This window comes from Tamandua tetradactyla, chromosome 3 (assembly GCF_023851605.1).
Source record: "Tamandua tetradactyla isolate mTamTet1 chromosome 3, mTamTet1.pri, whole genome shotgun sequence".
NCBI lineage: Eukaryota > Metazoa > Chordata > Mammalia > Pilosa > Myrmecophagidae > Tamandua > Tamandua tetradactyla.
The window spans coordinates 114,083,553-114,108,208 of record NC_135329.1 but is presented as its reverse complement, the minus strand read 5'-3'; positions in this window follow the sequence as shown (position 1 = coordinate 114,108,208).

Here is a 24,656-nt window from a genome sequence, read left to right as displayed (position 1 = left end):
ATGAGCAGGTTGAAGAAAAGAGGAGAAATCTAGGCAATGCAAAGACATTTCTAGATGTCTAGATGTCTAGACAATGTCTAGAAATAAAGACATTTCTTCTCCTGGATACAGGAAGCAAAAGATTTCATTCATTCTTTAGTTGAGGGGAGATTGGAAAGCAAGGCCTGTATTATACAACATATAGCATTTTGTACTACCATACTATATATAATTTGTGATTTTTATGCATCCACCTGTATTTAAGTGATCTATTTAGTAAACTGTGCATTGTTCATTCCATTATTCCTTTACTCCCTTATAAGGTTCAAAGTTAAAAAACTGTTTCATCACAGAAACAACTAAAATCAGATTGGGACAAACCATACAATGCTAAAGTAACTAACACCATTACACCTCTCAGTTGTTTAAGAATTAGAGGTTTATTTCTTGTTCAGAAAAAGTTTCTTGAGGGTCTAATGCCTCTCTGGACCATCTCCTAAGGATCCAGGTTGCTTCCTTTTTGAAGCTACACCATCTGGAAAATGGGGCTTCCATGGTCACAGGGGCAGGGCAAAAACTGGAGAGAATTTGCAGCTACTCTTAAGAAGGTTGAAACAGAAGTGACACACTTCATTTCTCTTCTAGCTCATTGGTCAGCCATAAAATATTTCACTGTTTCTTTCATTGTAAAAATAATTACATGGCCCAAACCTAACTACACAAGAGGTGAAAATGTAAATGAGCCATGTAATGTTTGGTGAACACTACTGTTTCTGCCACATCTAGTTAATGCAAATAAGATTCGTGTCAAGAATAGCTTGATCAAGTAAGAAATACTCTTTCTAGAAGTCTTTCTCAAATGTCAGTAAATAGAAAATTATCAAGGAGCTTGTTGAAAGGGTAGGTCTTGTCCCACAATGTAAAGTTTGGTTTAGTAGGTTTTAGCAGAGGTCAGGTGGACTGGTGCCTTAATCAGGTTTATTAAACAAAGTATACATGTTATGTGTTACACCTGCAAAAAAAATTCTGCTTTGAGGGGCAATGTAAAAATTCTCTTTAGGGGACTGGAATTTAAATGAAATGAAACCAAAAATAAGTCATATGAGAAAGTCAATGCTTTTGAGTAATCCCTTCTATTCCATAAGGGGGTTCATTCTGCCCTACAGTCTTGGAAAGTTGGACACATATCTCCCCAACCCCTGTAGTTATGAACACAGCATTGCCAAAATCTCTACCTGGAAAATAATGCTATATCAGGGCATTTGTCTAGGCTCCTTACCTCCTTCTCAAGTATGCTTCCTCTTTTGCCAAACGCTCTTTTGACTTGGAGAAAAAGCGATAATGGAAAACATTATGTTTGCTTCTCCTCAAAGCTCTAAAATAGTATCTTTTCATTCTTTGCCTTTCCTCTGAGCTTGTACAAAGGCTCGTGCTCATAGGTTGTTATTCTTGCACAGAGAAAATTGGAAGAAAAAAAATTATATGATAATATGACTAATTTTAAGTGTAGACATGCACAGAAATTTCCTGAAAATCAGGTTGTGGTGTGCATTCTTATTTTAGATTTGCCCCTGTTAATATCTTCTCAACAAACAGGTGCATATACTTCCCCAAGCTGTCACTGTTGTTTATTTAGCATGTATGCTTCAAAATCTACTGAGGAATGATACCCAACCAGCTTGAAGCTTGACTTTCAGAAATCTGAGTCTTCAAGTTTTAATGAGACTTTCTTCAAGTGTGGTCCAACGAGTTCATTAGTATAGGAGCATCTCTCTCAAAAATACCATAAGAGGATCACAGTTGTATGTTAATTTTAGCTCAACAAATAGAGAAAATGATTATGAGTAATAGCTCTCAGCTTTCACATAGTTCTTTTCATGTTCAAAGTGCTTGACAAACATTAATTAAATCACTGGCAGTCAAATTAGATAAATATGTTCTCTGTATGTGCATAGCTGTACCTTCTATGCACAGAATCTTCTAAATCACATCACTGCAGATCAAACATTTTTTTACCATCTGAACTTCGTTGGCTGACACTGATTTCAAGCTACAGATAATTACTGGAAGGGCTAATCATGAGGAGAGATTATGTAAGTGCTCTTTTTTTAAAACAAAAACATGAATTTATCCTTGATAAAAGTTACAGGATGAAACACAGTATAAAAATGTGTCTATCTCTAGTCCAGAAGATAACAATGATAAAGCAAATTTTCTCACATTATAGTGTTGGAATAGCTAAACTCCCTAATTTAAAGAGATCATTTCATTAACAGAGAGTACATTTTATGCTTCCCAGGCTATGGATGTTTTTGGCCTCTTTCAGTACCAATAACAGGAAAGCTTTTAAGGCTAAATATGGTATTGATTTCAGTAATAGGGTACTTGTTCATTGATGCTATGGATCCTTGGTCACTACTGACTTGAGAAACATTTGGGCCAGCAAATTAGACATAGTAAATTTCATGATTATTTTTAGAACAACTTACACTTATTTTTCCTTCATTGAATTTAATGAAGCTTTCCAAAGCATCCCAAGAGATTGCTCCCAACAGACCTCAAAATGAAGTATATTTCAAATAAAAAAGAGTGCTAATAGCATTCCATCTTTCAGTAACACCTAACAAATTAGCACAGTCTACCCACCTACATCATACAATTGGGAGAAGGCATGCACATGCATGTGTGGATGCAGCTAAGCCAGTGTCAGGCTTGGTTCCTCAGATGCTCAAGCTACATAGCTACAAAAGGAGGGGACTTAAGTTTCTCCTTCCACTCCATCTGCCAAACCAGTTTAGTCTGCTTCCAGGAAAGAAAAGTACTTGTTAATTGTCTTGTAGTTTGCTGAACAAAAGAAAATCACGTTTAACCAAGTTGTCTTTTTCCAGATTTCTCCTTGACCTTTCTGCTGCATTTGACACTGTGAACTCTCTGCAGCCAACACTTTCTACCATCCTAATTAATACACAGTATTTGGTAGTGTTGACATTTTTGTTTTCCTTGCTAATCTTGCCACTAACCTTGTCCACCTCATTTCAACTCTTGTTTGGATCATCATGCAGGCTTCCATCTGGCCTTCCAGGTTCTAATCTCTCTCTCCTCTAATCCAGAATGCCAAAGTGACTAATCTTCTAAAAATCCATACTTTGTTCTGACCTCAAAATTCCTTCCTACTACAAGGTCTTACCTTCCGTGTTTCATCTTCGTCAACTTCCTCCCGGTTCCTTGTATTACAGACAGATTTGGCCTTTTTTTTAATGGTCTCAGACACACTAAGCTTGACTCCTTTTTAGAGCTTTGCAATATCTTACTCTCTGTCTGAACTGCTCCTTTCTAGATCTCCCTATGACTGGTTGCTTCTCTTATTCAAGTCATAGTTTGAGTGCTCCTCAGAGAGGCCTCACTTATTTCTCATACACTCATTTGCACTCCCTCATATTTTATTTTATTTCTTCAAAGCACCTATTATGAGATGATATTTGTGTAGTTATTTGTTTTTCTCTATCTCGCTCAAGTGGAATGTAAGCTCCACAAGAGCAGGGGCTTTGTCTTCTTCTGCTGCTTTACTTCCGTTATCAAGAAAAGTGCTTGAAGGGCAACATATTATTTGCAGAATGAGGAACACTGTCGATTATATCACTGCCAATTCATTCAACCCTTTTCCCCACTATTTCCCTATAAACACACTTTACTTTCCACATAGGTTGTTCTCCGTGTCTGGAATTTATTCTCTATTGTTTCAGGTGCATTGACCACTTTTCTCTAAGCAGATTATAAACTTCTGAAAGAGAGAGAGGCCCTTTTTATACTTTTTTAGCCCTCCAGGTCTAGCAGAGCACTGAGCAGCATTTGGTATGTATTTAACGAACACTTATTGATTTATTTCCGACTGTAACATTATATACTGCACCACTGAGCACTTTTACATCAGTAGGGCTGAAACGGAAATAAAAATAGGTCGACCATAAAACACCAGCATAGGGGCCTTGACAGGGTGGGAGCTTTCCTTCTCACCTTCTAATTCTATTTCAGTAGCACTAAAGGTTTCTAGCGTGAGGATGTGACGAAGAGGAGGGTCTGCTTTGAGAAAATTTCTTGCTTCCTTATTTATCGATTGAGACACTGTATCCATGAGTGCTAGCCTCTTTCAATTCTAAGACACTGATGTCTATATGTACTGTAATTGATTCTTGCCAGAACCCTAAAGTCATGTTGGATTTCTTACCCTTCTTTGATCCCTATATTCACTCACTGAGGCCAAATCTTTTCCTCAGTGGCACTCAGGTCTAACATTTCTTTTTAAATCACATTTGTTTCTTCAAGACCTGACAAGATTATGTTCTCCTGGCTTCCAATCCCCTTTCTCCTTGTCACCCTCAGTCCACCCAGTGATTACTATTCAATCAAGTCTAAATTCCTCAGGCTCAAATTCAGATCCTCTCATAATGGCTATATCCTGTCACTTCAGCTTGCTTTTCTATTGTTTCTAAGATGAATCTCCTGTTTTCCCTATTCTTGGCATGCCCATTTTCATTGCAGTACTTTTGCTTAAGAACTTCCTTTACCTTTTTCCTATAAACAAATCAAGGTTCTATATTTTCTTTTGATCCTTTTGATTCTTAAGTTACACGGATTTTTTTCCAGCTTAAAATTTGGAATTTACAGTCAAATCCTTGATCATAAATGTTGAATTGTTTATCATTTTATGTTTCATATTTTAACTTGCCAGTAATGGTGTAATTTTCTTGACAACAGGGACTTCATAATTCTTACAATCAGATACAGTTCTTGGTATCTCCTAGGATGACTGTATCTTTGGGACATGGCTCCAGAGGTCTAGTCAAAATTGTCCCAATTACATAAATAAACCCTGACTGGGTAAGATAGAGGTTGTGCAACAGGAATTCTTGAAACTAGAGGGACAAAACAGCCTTTGACAGCAATACCTTCCTATTTAATGCCAAGTTCAATTTCATACATTACTCAGACCATGTAGGCAAAGCTTCAAAGCAAGAGCTTTGATGTTGAATAGGCTTCTGTAAGTGTTAACTATAAGCCAAGTCTGAGTTTGAATTCTGTCTTTGCTTCTAATTAAGTTGGGTAATACTGTGCAAGCAACTTATCCTCACTGGGCTATGTGTGGTTCTTCATCTTTCAAATGAAAGGAACAGATTACAGATGAGTTTATGAACTACACAATTCACTTATAAAATTCTGATTCTAAGGCAATGAAATGGCAACCATACACTTTGGAGTATTTGCAAGATAGTTGTTCTGTAGAGTAGGGTTTACTAGTTTCAACACTGCTTAGGAGAACCCTCACTTTCCGCTATTGGCATTTACAATCTTTAGTTTCTCAATTTCTGTGGAAGTGGATGGGCTTTCAAATGCTTTTAATGTTACCGTTCAATTTAACAATGGTTTTAAACTTTGAAGGCCCATATGGAGCCTGGATTTTGTTTAGAGAGAAGAGAAATTACAGTTTTAACTTTTTAAAGATAATGTTTATTCACATAACTTAAAACAACTCGTGGATGTAACACCCAAGGCCTAATCAGTTTTCTTTAGTTCGGTATGTTCCTCAACTCATTTCAGCACCACAGTCTAATGCTTCTTCAAACTTAATGTTTTAAAAATGAAATTACTTAATACAGCAGATATCCAGTTACATTAGCATGTTTCCCTATTGCCTGAATCATTCAATCAACAATTTTTTTCCAAACACAAAATCCTTTCATTAGAATCACAGAAATTTAAAGGTAGGAGGGATGAATTCCTCATCTTACAGGTAAAGGAAGCTAGAACCCTAAAAGGTCCTGTTTGTTTTCTATTATGTATTCCCGAAATAAAAGAGCTGAAGTGAGGTCAGATTGCAGGGGGAGAAAACCAAAACTGTAAAATATAAGCCCAATAGAAAGTTCCATTCCTTGAAATTTATGCGGTCAATAAATTATTGCATTAAGGCGGCGTTCACGGACCCACGCAAGTCAGAAGATGGTTCCCACTGTTACCGTTCGGCTTTGTGATTTTTAATTACTCAGTGTGACTCTCTTCATGTGAGTGGGACCGCGGACACGCAATTGTTGAACACCCAAACTGCATCTGAAAGTGTGTGGAATAGCCAGAATCAAAAGGACGCGCAAAATGCAGATAACGGAAAGCGTGCGCTAGCCAGGAGAAATGGAGAGGGGACCAGGAGGAAAATCAGGACGCGCTGGCGAAGCAAGCGCCGAGGGGCTGCGAGCTGCACAGCAGGTAGAAGTGGCGGAGAAGCAGCCTGGAACACACCGGGTCCCAGAGGCTCCAGCGGGCCGGGTAAGGGAGGGATGGGGCCCTCAAGAAAAGGAAGCCGAGGTCGACTCAGAGGACTGTGAAGACCTTTCAGTTGCTAGATAAGGCGACAACGCGAGCTTATAACGGCTACGGGGTCGATGAATGGGTACGAAAAGGCTGAAGGGGCGGACGGGGGAGTTGGTGGGAGATGGAAAAAGGGCGCGCGGGAAGGTAGGAAGCGGCGCGATGCTCGCAGGCGGTGGTCTGCAGGTGAGGAGTGGGGACTCAGCCGAATCAGCGACGAGGGTGGGAGGGCGCGCTTCGCGCGAGCGGAAGCGGCCGCTGACTCAGGGACTCCGTCCCCACTGCGTCAGGGGCCGGAGCTGGGGCGGGCTCTCGAGCGTGCGGGCGGGCGAGGGGCGGGGCCTGCGCCTGACGCGTGTGGAGGTCGCGGCGGCCGCAGGCCGGGAGGGGCGGTGGCCGCGGCCGCCGGGGGAGGGGCGCGGCGTCAGCGCGTCGCCGGCTGGGCCGCGCCGGTGGCCAGGAGGGAGAGACGAGGAGGAGGAGGAGGTGAGTAGGCTCCCGGCTGGGGAGCCGCGCGGGCCGGCGGGGAGCGCAGCCCCTCCCCTCCTCGGCGCCCGCCCCGCGGGGCCGCGCGGCGCGGATTTCCCAGAGGGGCGGTGGCGGCGCGGGGGCCGGGGGGGGCGGAGCCGAGGGCCTCGCGGGCGGTGCACTTCCCGGGCGCACGCGTTGCGCTTCCCGCGCTCTTTGCGCAGCGGTCTGCCCGGCGCCTGGAGCGGGTTCCCGATGCCGCTGCGTGTGTTTTGTCTTTGTAAACGAACCGCTCTCTAGTTTCATTTTCTCGGTTTCAACGTGTGGCGCGGACCGGCTTCCCGCGGTCTGGTGCGCCGCCTCTTCCTTGCCGCGTTGGAGCTCGTGCGGCGGGTGAGGGGCGGGTGAGGACGCCCCGCCCTCGCGCGGGGAGACGGGAACCCGGGTCTGCGGGGCCCTCCCGGTTGGCCTTAGCACGCGGAGGCGCCTCCCCACCGACCGCGAGGCTGGCAGGCGGGCTCCCTCGTGCGCTTCCGGGCCTCCCTGAAGGAAACCTTTGCGCCTGGCTCCATTGTCGCCCTCACTTTCCTGACCTCATCAGTGCCCCCACCAGTCTCCTCTCAACAGAGACTGAAAATCTCATTGTGTCCCCCTGGAAAGCACTAGTATGAGTATTCAGCACATATTTTGACCGAGAGCCAGTCAGTCTGGAAGGGTGGAAGGGTTCTATGAATTTAAGCCTTGTAAATCCAATGGTGTACCCGACAGTGAAGTTGCATTAACCCATTTATTTAGCCTTTTGTCCCGAGGTAGTTTTAGTATTTTTTTTTCTCTCGCAAATGAACTTTGGAGTCTTAAGAGAACTCTACTGCATTAGGTTATCTTTGAGCTGACTCTTATGTTAGTACCTGAGGCATGTGATCCAGGGTTCTAAGAGAATGCTTTACACTTTGCCCCTTTAAATTGTATCACAGTTTGAAAAATGGAAAACGTGAGATAACTGATTTTCCAACCGAAATGGATTTCAGTATGCCGCCCCAGTGTGCCGTGGCTCGCTTTGGTTATTTGGTGCTACCCCTAAATAGGGTTTTAAAGCTTGATATAGTGGTTGGGTAAAGGAACTGCTGAAAAGAAGTTTAACATTATTCAATATAGCCTTTTTATTGGATTCTATTAACCTGTTTAACCTTAAGCTTTAACCATGACAGGAATTTCTTGTAGGAACCCACATACCAAGTCCAATATTGGATTTTAATTAGTGCATTCCATGTCAGACCTTTGGTAGATTCTCTTGAGCTCTCACTCCCTTTTATTATAGATTTTTCTCAGGGTCCTGTACAGTATTTATTAGTATTGAGGGTTGGAGGAATATAGTTTGAATCGTTAAACTTTCTGTGTCAAACTTGGAAATAGTGGATAGGTAAAATCTGAGCCAGGATATTGAGTAAGGTCGGTAACAGTGAATTTTATAACAATGCCAGTTTGAGAAGTTAATAGGACTTATAGGTAAAATCTGAGCCAGGATATTGAGTAAGGTCGGTAACAGTGAATTTTATAACAATGCCAGTTTGAGAAGTTAATAGGACTTCTTTACTCTCGTTTGAAATGGGTTATTTTAATCTTATGGATTAAAATTTATGAATCACAGAAGTACAGAATTTTTACTTTCTATGGGACTTCACCAGAATAATACAACCCCACTATTTAACAGAAATAAATTAAGAAGCAAGATAGTTTCATGAAGATATTTAGCAGGTGCAGAATAGAGCTAGGTGACTTAGTTAACTAGATAATGCAGACTTCCCCAATGTATGGTCTTATACCAGAATCTGTATTGATTATGGTGTCTTGAAAAAAGCCAAGTAATTATTTTTTTCTGCTTTGAGTATATATCTTAACTTGTTATTTGAATCCATTAGATATAAATACTTTAAATAAGGAAATGTTTACATTCTATGAATTGAAACAATACTTTGCAGTTTCAGTTTTAATATAACTGATTTTTTTCACTTCAAGAATCTTCGTTTTTATTCTTTTTTTTTTTTTTTTTTTTTTTTTAAAGGAAAGACAGAGAGAAGGAAGGAAGGAAGGAAGAAAGGGAAACATTTTCTTGTTTTATTGTATTCTGTTTCTCCGTATTTGTTACATGGGCTGGGGCCGGGAATCGAACCGAGGTCCTCCGGCATAGCAGGCAAGCACTTTGCCCGCTGAGCCACCGCGGCCCGCCTTCGTTTTTATTCTTTTTTTTTTTTTTTTTAAAAGGAAAGACAGAGAGAAGGAAGGAAGGATAGAAGGAAGGAAGGAAGGAAGAAAGGGAAACATCTTTAAACATTTTCTTGTTTTTTATTGTATTCTGTTTCTCCGTTTTTGTTACATGGGCTGGGGCCGGGAATCGAACCGAGGTCCTCCGGCATAGCAGGCAAGCACTTTGCCCGCTGAGCCACCGCGGCCCGCCCTCGTTTTTATTCTTGACTCAGATATTTTATGACCATTCTAGGAGATCGGTCATTCCAGAGTCTTAGAGTTAATGGTAAATTATACACATATAATAATCTAATTTCAGCACCTTTGCAGTATCGTTCTTCTTAAGTCTGCCTCAAATACAGAAGTCTGACATCCTGGATGTCCTGAAGCCCTGGATGGGGTGGGAGTGGGGGTGAATTATTTGCATCTCCCACAGCACAGTGTGTAGTCTAGGCATTTAGTATGTCACTTAGCTTGTGGGGGCCCTGCTGGGGGCTTCATCCAAGATGGGCCATGTCTTATTCATATGAGTAAGCCCGATGTCAAGTGTTGAGGGCACTCTGTAAATGGTTATAGATTTGATGGACTTAATCAAGCTTACGAAGATAGCAGAGTGCCTGGCAGTCATGCATCATGACTAATTTCCTTTTTTTGTGTATTGAATCAGAAACTGTTAGACTAGATTCCAGTATGGAAAGAGGTAGCAGGCAACAAATATTTTGGAAAAATTGGGAGAAGAAACTTTAACGTTGAGAATTTTATTCTTTAATATATATTAATCACTTGAAGTTGGGAAGAATAATCTACATGTTACTGTAGGCCATGATTTGGTTTCATGTTTAAGGATGTGTTTATCAGCATATAGACCTTTAGAAGGAACATTACTCTTGGAGTTCAGACTACCTTGGCAAGCTGTCCTGAAAGGATATTTTACGTAAATCGTTTTAGGGTATATTTGATATGTCAGGCTTTATGTAGGTGATACTTAAGGAGAAACCACTGTGCCTTTTTTTTTTGCATGGACAGACACTGGGTATCTGGCACGGCAAGCTAGAACTCTGCCTGCTGAGCCCGCATGGCCCACCCTGTGCCTTCTTTTTATCTTAAACTTATTCATATTCTCTTCTTTAATAAATTAGAGTAGTATGTTTTGTTTATTAAAACAAATTGAGAAAAATTTTCAAGCATTCTTTTGGAAAGTACCATCCCTTCCCCCTTTGAATAGCCTTGGCAAAAAATGTTTGAGTTTTAGCAAGTTCTGTGTCAGTTCCGTAGAGTGATTCCTATTTGAACATGTAGAGTCATCTAGATAATAGCCTTCACAGGGATCACATCTTTGGACTACATTCATTTTTTTCCACTGACACTATTACTGAAAACAATTAACTGTACTGTAGACTTGGATGGTGTTAAATTTATAGGGATCAAATCTTTTCACATCTATCATTCCTGCATGTAATGTCAGTCCCAGTCCACCTGGCCTGCCCACTACCAGATAGGTCCTTTCCACACAATTTCTGAATTGATTTATAAGACTGAAATTACATCAAGACCTCCATCCCCTCCAGGAGGTGGGATTTGGAATTTTTTTGCTATCCTGAGCATCCATTGCTCACAGAGGTAAGGTGTCTCACATGTTCACAGTTTGCCTGTGAGATTTTCATTTTTAAAAACTCTTTTCCCATCAGGAGTTTTGCAATATGTGGAATAAATATTTTAACAAAATGTGCGTGTAGTATGTATAAGGCATCTAGAATATTTCAGTATGGAATTAGGGTAGAGAATCAGACAGACAGACCCTGGTAGCGTCACACTTAAGTTATTTAAACAAGTGATAATTTATTTTTCGTTTTAGTAATTATTAGTAAAAGTAACCAGGGAAACAATTCAGTTATCTTTCTTTAGTAGTCCATCAAGTGTTAAATAATCCATAGAGTCAAGATGGTTTTTGTGAGATTGTTTTTTGTATTCCAGGTCCTTTGTGGAACTGGAACCTTGTCTTGATCTTGTTTAAGCACCCTGACAGTCTGGTCAGACCTTGTAATCCCTCTTCCCCTCAGGGAACTGTTCCCTGTTCTTGTGCACAGGTGGAAGCTTAGGACCGTACTTCAACCTGGGCAGAACTTGCAGAGCCAAGATACTGTGATACTGCTTTTTGGACTTGCACTCACCAGATTGACCCTTTAGCTGCTGAGGACGGCTCAGCCAAGAGCTGTGTTTTTTAGCTGTTATAATTTGAACTCTATTTGAGGGTCAATTTTTCTTTTGCATCAAGGACTCCAGGACACCCTGGATTCATCCAGTCATGAATTAGGTCCCTTTCTTGATTAACCTGCTGTTGAGTTCTCTGTATTCTTCTTAGCTGAGCCACTTAGTGGATAATTTCTATCCAATTTGGCGTTAGCTAATTATTTTCAAGTGCTTAATTTTTCAGTCCTGGTCTTATTTCAGTTTTGAGCTTTCATTACACTGGGTACCTGTTAAACTTTCCTGTCGCATGCTAGTTCATTATCTGTCTTCCTTGTAGAGTGTATGTACTCCAAGGGTTAGGACCGAATCTGTCATGTTCCTGGCAGTGTCCTTAGCACTCATCACAGTTTCTGGCGCATAAAAGGTAATAAATATTGATTATATATAAATTGATCTCAGCAGTAAGTTCAGTTGTCAGTGTGGGAAACTAGTGTTCATATAGATTTAGAATTTGTACAAGAAGTTTAGACAACTGACTGCTATTGTCAGTAGCAGAGAGTGTATTTTAAATTATTGGCATTCCTATATAAAAGATAGCTTCATAATTCTTCTTGGAGGATATTTACTTAAAAAAAGGCATATAATATTTCCAGGTTGTGTTGTAAGGCTTTGCATATTTCAGTTTTTCTTGAGTTTAATATGTGTATTTTATTTTATCTTTTTGACACATAGATGTTTTATGGTACTATAAAGAAGTAAGCGTAATGGTCCTATTTTTGTTCATTAGTAATTGTATACTAAAGAGTAAATTCTCATTAAAAAGCCCTTATATGTCTGCTCAGAAAAAAGAAAGCCCTCTTTGATTTTGTTCTCCATACAATCCCAGTTATTGTATTGAGGCAGGTCATCAAATTATTTAGTAGCCTAAACCTTTAATTTTGTTTCAGAACAGTAGTTGTGTATTGAACACCCAAATTACCACGTCTTTAGCAAGTAATGCAAACACTCTGTATTAAAAAGGTAATGACCATAACTTTTCTTGTAGAATTTCTTGTGCTATTTTTTTTTTTTTTTTTTGCATGGACACCGGGAATCAAACCTGGGTCTCCGGCATAGCAGGCGAGACGGCTGCCTACTGGGCTACCGTGCTAATTTTTTAAAGAGGACTTTTGAACTAAATTTCTCATAAAGGCCAAAATACTGTATTTTTAATGACAATGAAATATCTGTGTAAAGGGGAGGGATTTGTAATTTTTGTAGTGGCGTTTTTAAGTGAACAGTTTACTAATTATGTTACAGGTAAACACTTTACAATTCTAAAAGGAAAGCTTCCATTATCTGAATGAAATGAGGTACATGAAATTAATTCAGATAAGTGGGGGAATCCTTTGTGTAAATGATGCATGTCCAGGGACATGACCTCAATCTTGATTTTTTTCCCTATATATCTGTCAGATGCTTTTACATTACTAGATTGTGATTCTTTTTGTTCATGCTAGGAATCATTGATGGGAGGAGGTAAAGTTGTTCTGTAGTGGGTTTTTTATTTTCTGTTTGTTTGTTTTTCCTTTTGCCACAGAAAGAATCCGGAGTGGTATTCTGTGACGAGTATAGTTGCTCATCTCTCTCCTGTACTGCTTACCCTTTTAGGTGGTATACCACAGCCTTCCATTTTGTCACTTTCCTGTAGAATATGTATGTGGGGATTCCTTAAGAACATGATTTGTGGGTGACATTAAAGCCACACTCCTTGTCCAATCTCAAATGTTTATTCTTACTAAAAGTTGAGTTACGACGAGGTGTGAGGGTCAGTTGTGCCAGATACACCTTGATTCCTTCTTTGCCCACCTTAGGGTTTAACATTAAGTGTATTAACACTGGAGCATGACCCCTGACCTTTATTGGACCTAACTTGAAACGGGAATTGCACTGATTAGAATTCAGGAAAGTTTTAGGAAAATGACTTCTTCCATCCTTTACTAAGGTTTGCAGTGTCCCTGGGCTGCTGGCATCTAAAAGTTATTGTGTAATCTGTAGATAGCCTAGCCTGTGTTGCTATGATGATATTTTCCTCTAGAGAGCTTTTTTGCTATTTTTTTTTTTAAAGGAGGCAGGCTTATCTCAACCAAAGAGATGTGTTAACACCTTTACAAATTAAATTTTAATTGTTCTTTTACATTACCTATAGATGCCATGCACCTGAGAACATGGCTTTTTATTTTCAGCTTGCATCAGCTTCCTTTTTACCTCTTGCTGTTTTATGATACAAGATGATTCATATCTTGATTGCCTTGGGTAGAGTGGATTTGATACCAGCAAGCTTAGTATCCCAACCTTGTGAGTAGTTCCTAAGTAGTTGCCTGAGGTTTTCCTAAATATACATCAGGCAGTGTGATAAAAAAAGGCTTAGGTTTAAAGGTCAGTCCAAACTGATTCTGACTTTATACCATTTACAAACAACATCCCTTCAGGGAAGTTAGTTACTTAACTTCTCTGGATTTTGGTTTCCTCATCTATAAAATGATAATATCGCCTGTGAGTGTTTTTTTTTTTTTTTTTTTTAAAGTAATCTTAGGCCCCGAATTTGTTGTCATTCAGATAAGTGTTTAAAAATGTGAATTAATGAACTGTTTATTTAGATCATAGATTATTTTAAAAGGAAGTAGGTTTTTGTTCCTTTTGAAGACAAAGATCATGAGATTAGTAAAAATCTTTCCAAATAGAGGTTTTGCTCAGTTGACTTTAAAACTGTGTAAGACTTATGTGACCAACAGTCTGTTTATATATGGTGATATACTGTGTGGTAGAAAGAGGCATAGTATGTTATGTACTCTGGACTGGAGGCATACTGACTTGGGTTTGTATACAGATGATCTACCACTTTCCACTTGGGTAATCTTGGGCAAGGTACTTTACTTATATGATTCAATGTTTTCAGCTGCAAAATGGGTAATAATGGGATAAGGAGAAAGGAAGGATAAAAGAGATAATAAAAGGGTTGTTGTGAAGACATCTTTCCTATGGATTTTGGGATGGCAATTTATCATTCACAGCTTTTAGTGTTTCCCTAAGACAGCAGTTCTCAAATTGTGGTGTGGTGAGAACTCGGGGGTTCCTGTGACCCTTTTGGGAGATCTGTCAGGTTAAAACTCTTCACAATAGTACACCCTCACCCCACCCCCTGCTTTTGTTGCTGCAAAAGCAATGGTGGTTAAAACTGGGGATAATTTAGTAGATATTAAGTGGTGGTGGCACAGAACTGTGCTTTAGTAATCATCGTATTTTTCAGTGCCACACAGTCACAGTTAAAAAAAGCCAATTTCACTTAAGAATGTCTTTGATGAAGCAGTAAAAATTATTCATTATATTAAATCTAGACCCTTGAGTACACTTTGTTTTAATATTCTATGATGAAATGGGAAATATGCTAAAAGCATTCTGCTGCATAGAATACATTGAGTCTCTTAAGGAAAATGCTTATGTAATTGATTGAGTTGCGAGCTGAACTAGCCATATTTTTCATGAAAAATCATTTTTACTTGAAAGAATATTTACCAGGCAAACTATAATTACTCAGATTTTGGTAATTGACAGATTTTTTTTTGAAAATGAGCCTGTCACTTTAAGAAAAACAACTGTCAGTAATTGTTGACAGTGATAAAATTAGAGTTTTGAATGAAATTAAAATTTTGTATAATCTGCTGTGCCCTTATCAACTTCTCAGTATTTGAAGATTTTTCTAATAAAGTGGGTGGTGATATTAATGAATGTGAGATTTTGCTATTGCATAACGAATTTTGTTTATACTTGGGATATATACCTACATAACTCAGTGAACCTATATTTTCAGAGTGACCAGTCTTATAAAATTATGGATAAAGTTCTAGCCAAAGAATAAGTTTGAGAATGCAAAAGTTCATATGGCTTTGGATTTCATAGTATACTATGAAATAAATTATAACTTACTCTTAAGAAACTCCTACTTGTGAAGTTTTGGTGTAATATCAAAGAAGAATATACACAGTTATCTGAAAGACTATTAATAGTAGCACATCTTCCTTTTTTCTCCATATTTATTTGAGACCATATTCTTTTTTTCATATAGTTCATTTAAAATCGAAATAACATATGGCAGCTAATTGAGTGTAGAAGCAGATAACGAGAATCTAGCTGTCTTCTATTAAGCTAGGCATGAAAGAAATTTGTAAAAATTATGAAATAATACTGGTTTCTCACTGTTTTTTTTTTTTTTTTCTTTCGGAAAGTGTAATTATTTTTCATTAAGATAGGCTGTTTGTTCCCCATGTGGAGAATTCCTGGTACTCTCACAAGCAGTGGGGACAACTAAAGCAATAGGCCGAACCCTCAATCTTGGGGTTTCTTTCTATGAAACTTATCCCAGCAAAGGAAAGGCTAAGCCTACTTAAAATTAGGCCTAAGAGTCATCCCCAGAGAACCTCTTTTGTTGCTCAGATGTGGACTCTCTCTCTCAGCCTACAGGACAAGCAAACTCACTACCCACCCCCTCTCTGCTTGGGACCTGACTCCCAGGGGTGTAAACCTTCCTGGCAATATGGGACAGAAATCCTAGAATGAGCTGGGATTCAGCATCAAGGGGTTGAGAAAACCTTCTTGACCAAAAGGGGGAAGAGAGAAATAAGATAAAATAAGATGTCAATGGCTGAGAGATTTCAAACAGAGTTGAGAGGTTATCCTGGAGGTTATTCTTACACATTATATGGATATCACCTTTTTAGTTAAGTTATATTGGAGAGATGGGAGGGAGGTGCCTGAAAATGTAGAGCTGTGTTCCAGTAGCCATGTTTCCAGAAAATGATTTTATGATGATATAGCTTTTGCAGTGTGACTGCGTGATTGTGAAAACCTTGTGTCTGATGCTAGTTTTTATCTACGGTATGGACAGATGAGTAAACATATAGATTAAAAATAAATAATGGGGGAACTAATAAAATAAATTTAGTAGATTGAAATGCTAGTGATCAATTAAAGGGAGTGGTAAGGGGTATAGAAAAAAAATAGGGAAAACAAAGACTAAAATATATTGGGTAGATGGAAATATTAACAGTTAATGAGAGCGAGGAGTAAGGGGTATGGTATGTATGAGTTTTTTTCTATTTTCTTTTTATTTCTTTTTCTGAATTGATGCAGATGTTCTAAGAAATGGTCATAGTGATGATATTGCGAGTTTTTGATTATATTCTAAGAATGGAATGATCATATGGTAAGAATGTTCTTTTTTGAGTGTTGATGTGTTTAAAAAAAAAAAAAGCATTGTTTGTCCTGCCAGTTTGTAGCTGTTATGTACCCCAGAAAAGCCATATCCTTTGATCTTCATTCAGTATTGCCATGTGGGATTGTTTTGATGGTTTCCATGAAGATGAGACCTACCCAATTGTGAGTAGTAACTTTTGATTAGATTGTATCCATGGAGATGTGTCTCTACCCATTCAAGGTAGGTTGCTTACTGAAGCCCTTTAAGAGGAACCGTTTTGGAAAAAACTCAGTGCTGCCAGAGCCCACACAGCTAGAGACATTTGGAGATGCAGAAGGAAAACACCCCCAGGGAAGGTTATGAAATGAGGCAAGAAAGCTAGCAGATGTCTCCAGGTGTCCTCCCAGCTGAGAGAAACCGTTTCTTTGGAGTTAAGGTATCTTTCTCTGGATGCCTTAATTTGGACATTTTCACAGCCTTAGAACTGTAAACTTGCAACTTAATAAATTCCCTTTTTAAAAGTCATTTTGTTTCAGATATATTACATTCTCGCAGTTTACAAACTAAAACAGTATGGTATTATTAATTATATGCTATAATTAATTTTTAAATGAATTAATATTTTCAATTTTTCTCTTTAATTTCTAAAATAAAATTTAATTTCTAAATTGTTTTTCCAAAAATTGAAAATTGATAATTATAGCCTGCATAAGCAAAAGCTCTTGGGTACCTCAGTAATTTTTAAGAATGCTAAGGAGTCCTGTGACTGCAAAGTTTGAGAACCACTTCTTTAAGGACAAGCAGTTTTAAAATTCTAATCTTTTGAGTATTTCTTTGGAATATGACTACATGCCTCTAGTTCCTTTTCCTTATTGTAAAGTCATGTCACCGAACTTATTCATCCTTTCCCAAATAGGCAGAGGGTTCTGGTGTATGCTTTTAAAGGAGGTTTTAGTTTTTATTAAGATTGATGCTACTTGTATGATTGCTACCCCAAAATGAAATATGTTTAATGGTCTTTCCATTCAAGTGCCTGTGTTTGATACCACCTTTTTAGATGTAAGCTATGCATGCAGTGTTTGGAGCTGTCCACCATGGCAAACTATGTCATGGTTTTGGTGAAACTCATCTTGATTAAAATAAACTGTCATTTTCTCTGAAGCCCTCACACCAGACTGATCTGTCTGTAATGTCTTCCTGAGATTTCATAACTCTTTTTCAGTACAGTCAATCCACAGTTTATGCATAGGTTATGTTCCATATGTGCTTTGAGTTATTGTAACAGTAAATATGAATTACAGATGCGTTCTATAGTGCTATTAATAGTATGGGCATTTCAGCCTCATTGTGGACTGTTATCTTTCTGTGAAGCATTACATTCTCACTGCTAGAAGTTCAGCAAAACAGTTTGTTCAGTGCAATCTGACAGTGGTAGTGAGCTCCCCTTTCCCCACTCACAATAGAAACAGGATTAAAAAAGTTTTAATAGCAACAAGTGAGCATGGACCCATATGCATTTTGAATGAGTACACAAGAAATATAGGTACTGTAGGCACCCAAGGAGTGAATGGAGGGTGAGTAATGCTCAGATGAAATAGACTGGAGGGGGGGCGAGGGGGGGGCGGGGGGGGGGGGAGCGGGGAGACTAACTAGCAGTGGTGGAGGGAAAAAGGAGCAGGAATGGTCTGAATGCTGCTTGGAGTTCCTATATTCTCGTTTAGGGCTCTTGCTAAAAAAGTTGGGTATTCCTAGGTTGGAAAACATTCTATATGGCATTATGTTTTGTTATGGCCTTACGTTTTGTTATTGTAAGGACTGAGCTCAAGCAACATAACAGCAGGCCAGTTGTGAATGTTAAACTCAAAGATTAGTAGGCCACAGGCTTGAATGTGAAAGGAAAGCAGACGTGGCCATAGGCAATGCATCAATGAATGAACATGGATGGCTGTGCTCTAAAACGGTTTTATTTATGGCTACTGGGAATTTGAATTTCATATAATTTTCACATGTCACAAAATACTCTCTTTTTTCCCCAACCATTTAAAAATGTAAAAAACGTTCTTAGATCACAGGCTTACAGGAACAGGTAGCAGGCTAGATTTTCACCCACAGTCTCTAGTTTGTCTGTTTTTGATGTAGGCAAATAAATGACTATCAGTTATGATGCAGAAAGCTTAGCAGTGCTGAAATAGATGCTCTCTAGGACAATGCTGTTAGTGACACTGTCTTGTTTTATAGGTGACACTGATGATAAAAATCCATTCAAGAATTTAGATGTGACATCTGCAGCAGGTTCAAATCTCTCAGCTATAAGACAAACTGGATACTTCATAAGGATTTTCGTCTATTATGCAGAGAGAGCCAAAATTCGTAACTGAAATTGTCTGGGTGAGCTGCCTGCTGGGTCCAGTGATGCACTAGTAGACAAAGAAGTTGAAAAAGAAGGCTGGCATATTTTTTGGATGACTGGCAGAGTGTGACACCAGTATGGCATCCAGCCCTACTACGATTACAAGGACTTCATGACTAAATAAAATAGATTTTTTTTTTCCTGTGGGAGTGGTGGTGGTGGTTGAAGTGAATTTGATTTGTACTTGGGGAATGTTTAATATATTGCCTTGGTAATCAAACTTTAAGGATACTCTCTTTATGAAGCTTATTTAGTTAATCACCTTTTTGTATTGGACTTTCCTACTGTAAGGGAAATATAGTAAAGAAAAACATGTGTTTACTAAAAAGGTTAATTTGAGGACTATTGATTTTCACGTGGAAGTTTTTGCTTCAGGGATTTTTGAAATTGTGCTCAGTGTTAGAGTGTTGAAAATATGTTTCTTTTTTGCGAGAAGCTACACTATCTGGAGTCTTCTAGGAAGACATCTTTTTGAGTACGCTCTTGAATTCAATAGTAAATAGAAAAATCATACCGTATGTATTAATGTGCATAGAACAGTTGAATTCATAAATTAATATTTTTGGTCCTCTTAAGTAAATCCTCTTAAAAATGATTTAGCAAGCAAGTGCAAACTAAAAATTAATCTTACACGTTTTCTAGAACTATCGAATCACAATAAAATTGGGACATCAAAGTATTTGCTGAACCAAATCACTATTCTATATGGTTAGAGTCCCTGCTTTTGGTCTATGTTTGTCTGTTTATATGAATGACAGAGAATTTGAAAATAGTGGGTGGATTCTCTCAAAGTTAAATTCCATTTTTTTCCTCAGTGAATCTTCAACATTTTTTTCCATTTAGCATTCACAAAAACACTAGCAGCCCAGGATATAAAACACATTACTTTTTGTATAGCTTATATTGCTCATCTACAAACAGAAAAAGGCTTTCTCATGACTTAAACCTTGAAATCTTTATTCAAGGCATACACTATTCAGTTTGTCAGTGTGCCGCTGCCACTGTTGCATGATTTTGATTGTGCAGTGCAGCTAGCATAGCATCCTGCTAGGAAAAAGATCTGCAGGTTGCTGGAATAGTGGAAGTTACATCTAATTTACAAGTCAGATTAGAGATCAGAATCTTAAGATAGCTTTATGTGGAATTTATTTCATTTCATGGTTTTTAAGCTATTTTTTCATTGAAGTAGTGCCTGTAACTGAAAGGCAGGTGTGTTGTAGCATTTGAATGCCTTAAACTCTTGATTCTAGAATGAAAGGGATGTTCTTATGGATGTTTAGATCCTAGAACTCAAGGATTTTGAAATACAATGTCCTGTCATTCATTTATTGTGCTGTAAGTCATCTCCCTTGTGGACTGGATTTGGAATTACTGTGATTAATATTGGGAGAACTTTGCCATTTTTAAATGTAAAGCACTTTAGGAAGAACTAAGACTCTATGCGTGTTTACATAAAGCAGCAAGCACCTTTCTACCTTATAGTTAAGATACATTTAATAAGAAATATGTGGACTTAACCTGGGTAGTCCGTTCAAATCAGAAGACCATTGTTTCTTTCGGATAACTTTCAGAAGAAGGGAAGAACAAAATATTCGTGGATTGCAGTTATTAGTTTTTCCTTTTGACTAAGCATTTTTCAAAATATAACATATATACAGAAGAGTGTAGAAATACAGCTTGAAAGGTAACATTTATTCTTAGTTCACCTGAACATTCTGGAATTGAAAAGACATCTTGTAAAGGTGAGTACTTTTAGGTAGTTCATTGCAGAATAGTGAAGCATCTGTGTTAATGTTTTAAATGGTTCTTTAACCATTAATTGATTTGTTGAGTATAACCAAGAGAAGAAAATTGAGGTGTTTAAAACTAGTTTTCTATGAATGGTTAAAGGATTTAATTTTATCTTCCCCATACTCCCCACCTCTTGGTGACTGCTCATGAATAGTTCCTGAGATACCAGAACATTGGAATTTGGAGGGTTTTGAGAGTCATCGTTTGTGTCTTTTTCTCCAACAAAGAGGCCTATTTACTCTTATTTATAGGACATGAGGAAGACAGTAGACTTCTAGAGCAAGATGAATGTAAGTTAAGGGTATACTAGGTATAAATTGCTGTGTTTATTTAATAAGACAGTGTCTGTGTAGGTGGATCCTTACCCCACCCCCTTTATCCCTTACTTCGTAATTCCTAGTTCAAGTTGTTTTCAAATTGGGCTTTAAGGAGAATGAGAGATGATTTTATGAATGGAGAAAGTGAAGCTTTTCCAGACATTGGAAAATTAATGGAATATAAAAGTGAGGTTGAGACCATAAGTGTGATGGTAATAAGATCATAAAATCATAGACGAGCACTCAGTATTTGTGGATTGATAAGGATGCTAGAGTAAGAATATCAGTGGATTAGAGTGGTTTATTATTATCATGTACTATTTATCTGAAGTCTCCTATGTATCAGGCATTGAATTGAATAAGACATTAGTGTTTTAGTTTTCTTGGCTGCTTAAACAAATACTATGTAATGGGTTGGCTTAAACAATGGTAATTTATTAGCTCATGTTTTTTAGACTAGGAAAAAGTCCAAATCAAGGTGCCATTAAGGTAACACTTTCTTCCTGAATACTGGCATTCTGAGGCTGGCTACTGGTGCTTGGTCTTCAGTTCCTCTGTCACATGCCAGTACATACAGTGACCTCTCCTGGTTTCTCTCTTCTCTTGGTCCATTGATCTTCATTTTCTTGTTCTCTGTCTGTTTGAATTTCATTCTGCCTATAAAGGAGTCCAGTAATAGGATTAAGACACATCCTGATTGAGTTGTTTATACCTTAAACTGAAGTAACCTCATCAAAGCGTCCTACTTACAATGGGTTCACATCTGCAGGAATGGAATAAGTGTAAGAGCATGGTTTTCTTGGATACATATCTCCAAACCACTCCATTCCATCCTCTGGACCTGCAAGAGACATGCTTTTTCCACTTACAAAATACATTTATTTCATCACAGCATCCCCAAAGCCTTAGGTCATTTCAGAAACAATGCTAAGTACAAAGTCTCATCAGAATCAGTTATGGGTTTGGTACCTCCTGGGGCACAATTCCCCTCTGTCTGTGGATCTGTGAAATCTAGAGAGAACAAGGTGTCTGCTTCTAGTATACAAGTGAGGCAGGCAAGGGATAAACATATTTATTCCAATAGGGAAAATTGGAGAGAAAATGGGTCACATGCCCCAAACAATTCTGAAACCCAGCAGGGTAAGTCCATGAGATTTCAAAGTCTGAAAGTTATTTGTGGATTTATGTTTTATTCCCTGGGCCTGATAGAGTAGCAGCCCTACCCCTTCCAAGCTCTGTGCAACTGCTATGTTCTCCCTTAACACTGGGGTGAAGCCTGCACCCTTTGTCAGCATCGTGATGGCAACCAGACTCTCTGTAAATTCCAGGGCATAGATTCTACCCTCTGAGCATTGGAGTGGTGTTCAGGTGCTCTGCCTATCCAGGGGCACGAGCCCCACCATCTCCTAGCATAGGGGTGGCATCACTCTTACTGAATGACAGGGGTGTAAGGCCTGCCTCTTCAAGTGCAAGGGTGAACCTACCCTTTCCATACACATGGATGGACCTGCTCTCTTGGCCCAGGGAGGTATCTTTGGTCCAGAACTCAGCTGCCCTGGTTCTGCCCTTGAAGTCATTCTTTCAGTTTATCTCTTCTCTAGCTTTTTTCAGTTCATGCTGACAGTGGTTCTGCTCATATAAATTCTACAATAACCTTGTTGGTTTTGCATGCATATCACAGGGTTCCAAACTGTCAGGCAGAAGAACTTTCCACAGATCCTTCCTGCGTAACTGTACTTCCCACCCTGACTTCCACCGACGTGGCTGACTGGTTCCATGTTCATTTACACTGTCACGTGGAGCTCTATTCTCTGAGTAGTTGCTTTCTGGAAGCTCAAGAAGGTTCCTGGTATAGTGTTTTCTGGCCCTAATTTCAGAACATATTATCTGGATAGGTTCAGAATTTTCCAAACAGTTTCTGGTTTCTTTGTGCTTAGGAGTTCATTTCTCAGCTTATTTCTTTCCTCTCATGTTTCACTATCAGCTGCAAGGAGAAACCATGCTACACCTTCCACACTTAGCTTAAAAATCTCAGCTAAATATCCAAGTTCATCACTTTCGTGCCTTCCATTCAGCATCAGAACTCAGTTTCACCAAGTTCTCTGCCCCTTTAAAGAAGGATTGCCTTTTTTCCAACAACACATTTGGCATTTCCATGGTATTGAGCCTTGGTAAAATGCAGGTCAAGATATTCTGGCTTTCCTCCAAAGACTGGCATTCTGGGCCTGGCTGCTGTTGATTCTTGGTCCTGGGCTCCTTTGTCACAGAACGATGTACATGGCGGCCTTTCTTGCCTCTCCCTTCTCTTCTGGTTCCCTTGACTGACAGCTTCTTGCTTCCCCTGACTTTGAGTGAAATGTTGAGGGATTTTTGACTTTGTCATTGGTCCCTAGAGAGGTGGCAGTGTGGTAAAGTACACTACACATTTGTACTTTGGAACCTTGATGAGGAATGTGGTAGTGAAGACAGGCAAGAAATATTGAAATAATTAAGTTCAAAATGAATGTGATTGTTTTTTTAATTGCTAGGAAATACAGGGGAGAAAAGTCCCAAGGAGATCATAAGAAAGCAAATGGGGCAGTTGCACAAAGGGAAAGAAGTAAGGAGGGCTGTTCAAGAGTGAAGTGGTTATATATTAAATAGAGTTTTTGCTCAAAAAAAGGAGAAAACTTGTGTAGAGAGCAAGAAAAATGATTTAGAAATAGGTGTTACTGAGATGTAGTACACTCTTCAAATATTGCTAGTAGGCAAAGAAAATATTGGATAAGAGGAAAAATATGATCTTTAACATGACATTGTATTTATATTTTATGGTGGTCTGACATGAGGCAGTGTTCTTCACTAGGATGTGAATAATGACCTTCCAAGAAAAGATATGCTGTTACTCCCATAGAAGTTTTTATAGGGCAAAGTTATCCTTGTATCCTTGTTACAGTGGGTAAATGCTTCTGACTTGAACTTATGTTTTAGAATCTGATGTAGGCCATCAGTTTGTTCTGATTATCACCAATACATTTTAGCATTTCTGCAGGAGATTATGCTTTACCCTAACCGGCTATCCTTGACATTGTTCAAAAATAGTGTGTTAGATGTGACTTTTTTAAAGCCATATTTATTTGGAGTACTTTATATACAATAAAAAACACCCACTTTTAAGTGTATAGCTAATGAATTTTTTTTTTTTTGTATGCTGTATGGCGGGGCCACATTTCATTCTTTTTTCCATGTGAGTATCTCGTTATTGCAACACCATTTGTTGAATTTTTTGTTTGTTTTTGTTGGTTTCTTTGTTTGTTTATTTGGGAAGTGCATGGGCCAGAAATCAAACCGAGGTCTCCTGCATGACAGGCGAGAATTCTACCAGAGAACTACCCTTGCACCCCCCCCAGTTAATGAATTTTAACATATGTATATACCCATGTAACTATCCACCCCCATACAACATATAGAGCATTTTTGTTCTTTAAAATGTTCTCTTATGCCTTTTTTTTTTACATTTTTTTAATTGTGAAAAATAACATATATTCAAAAAATCAATAAATTTCCAACTACATTTTAAACAAGTAGTTATACAACAGATTTTAACGTTTGGTATGTGTTACAGTTCCACAATTTTCATTTTTTTCCTTCTAGTTACTCTAAGACATTGGAGACCAAAAGAAATATC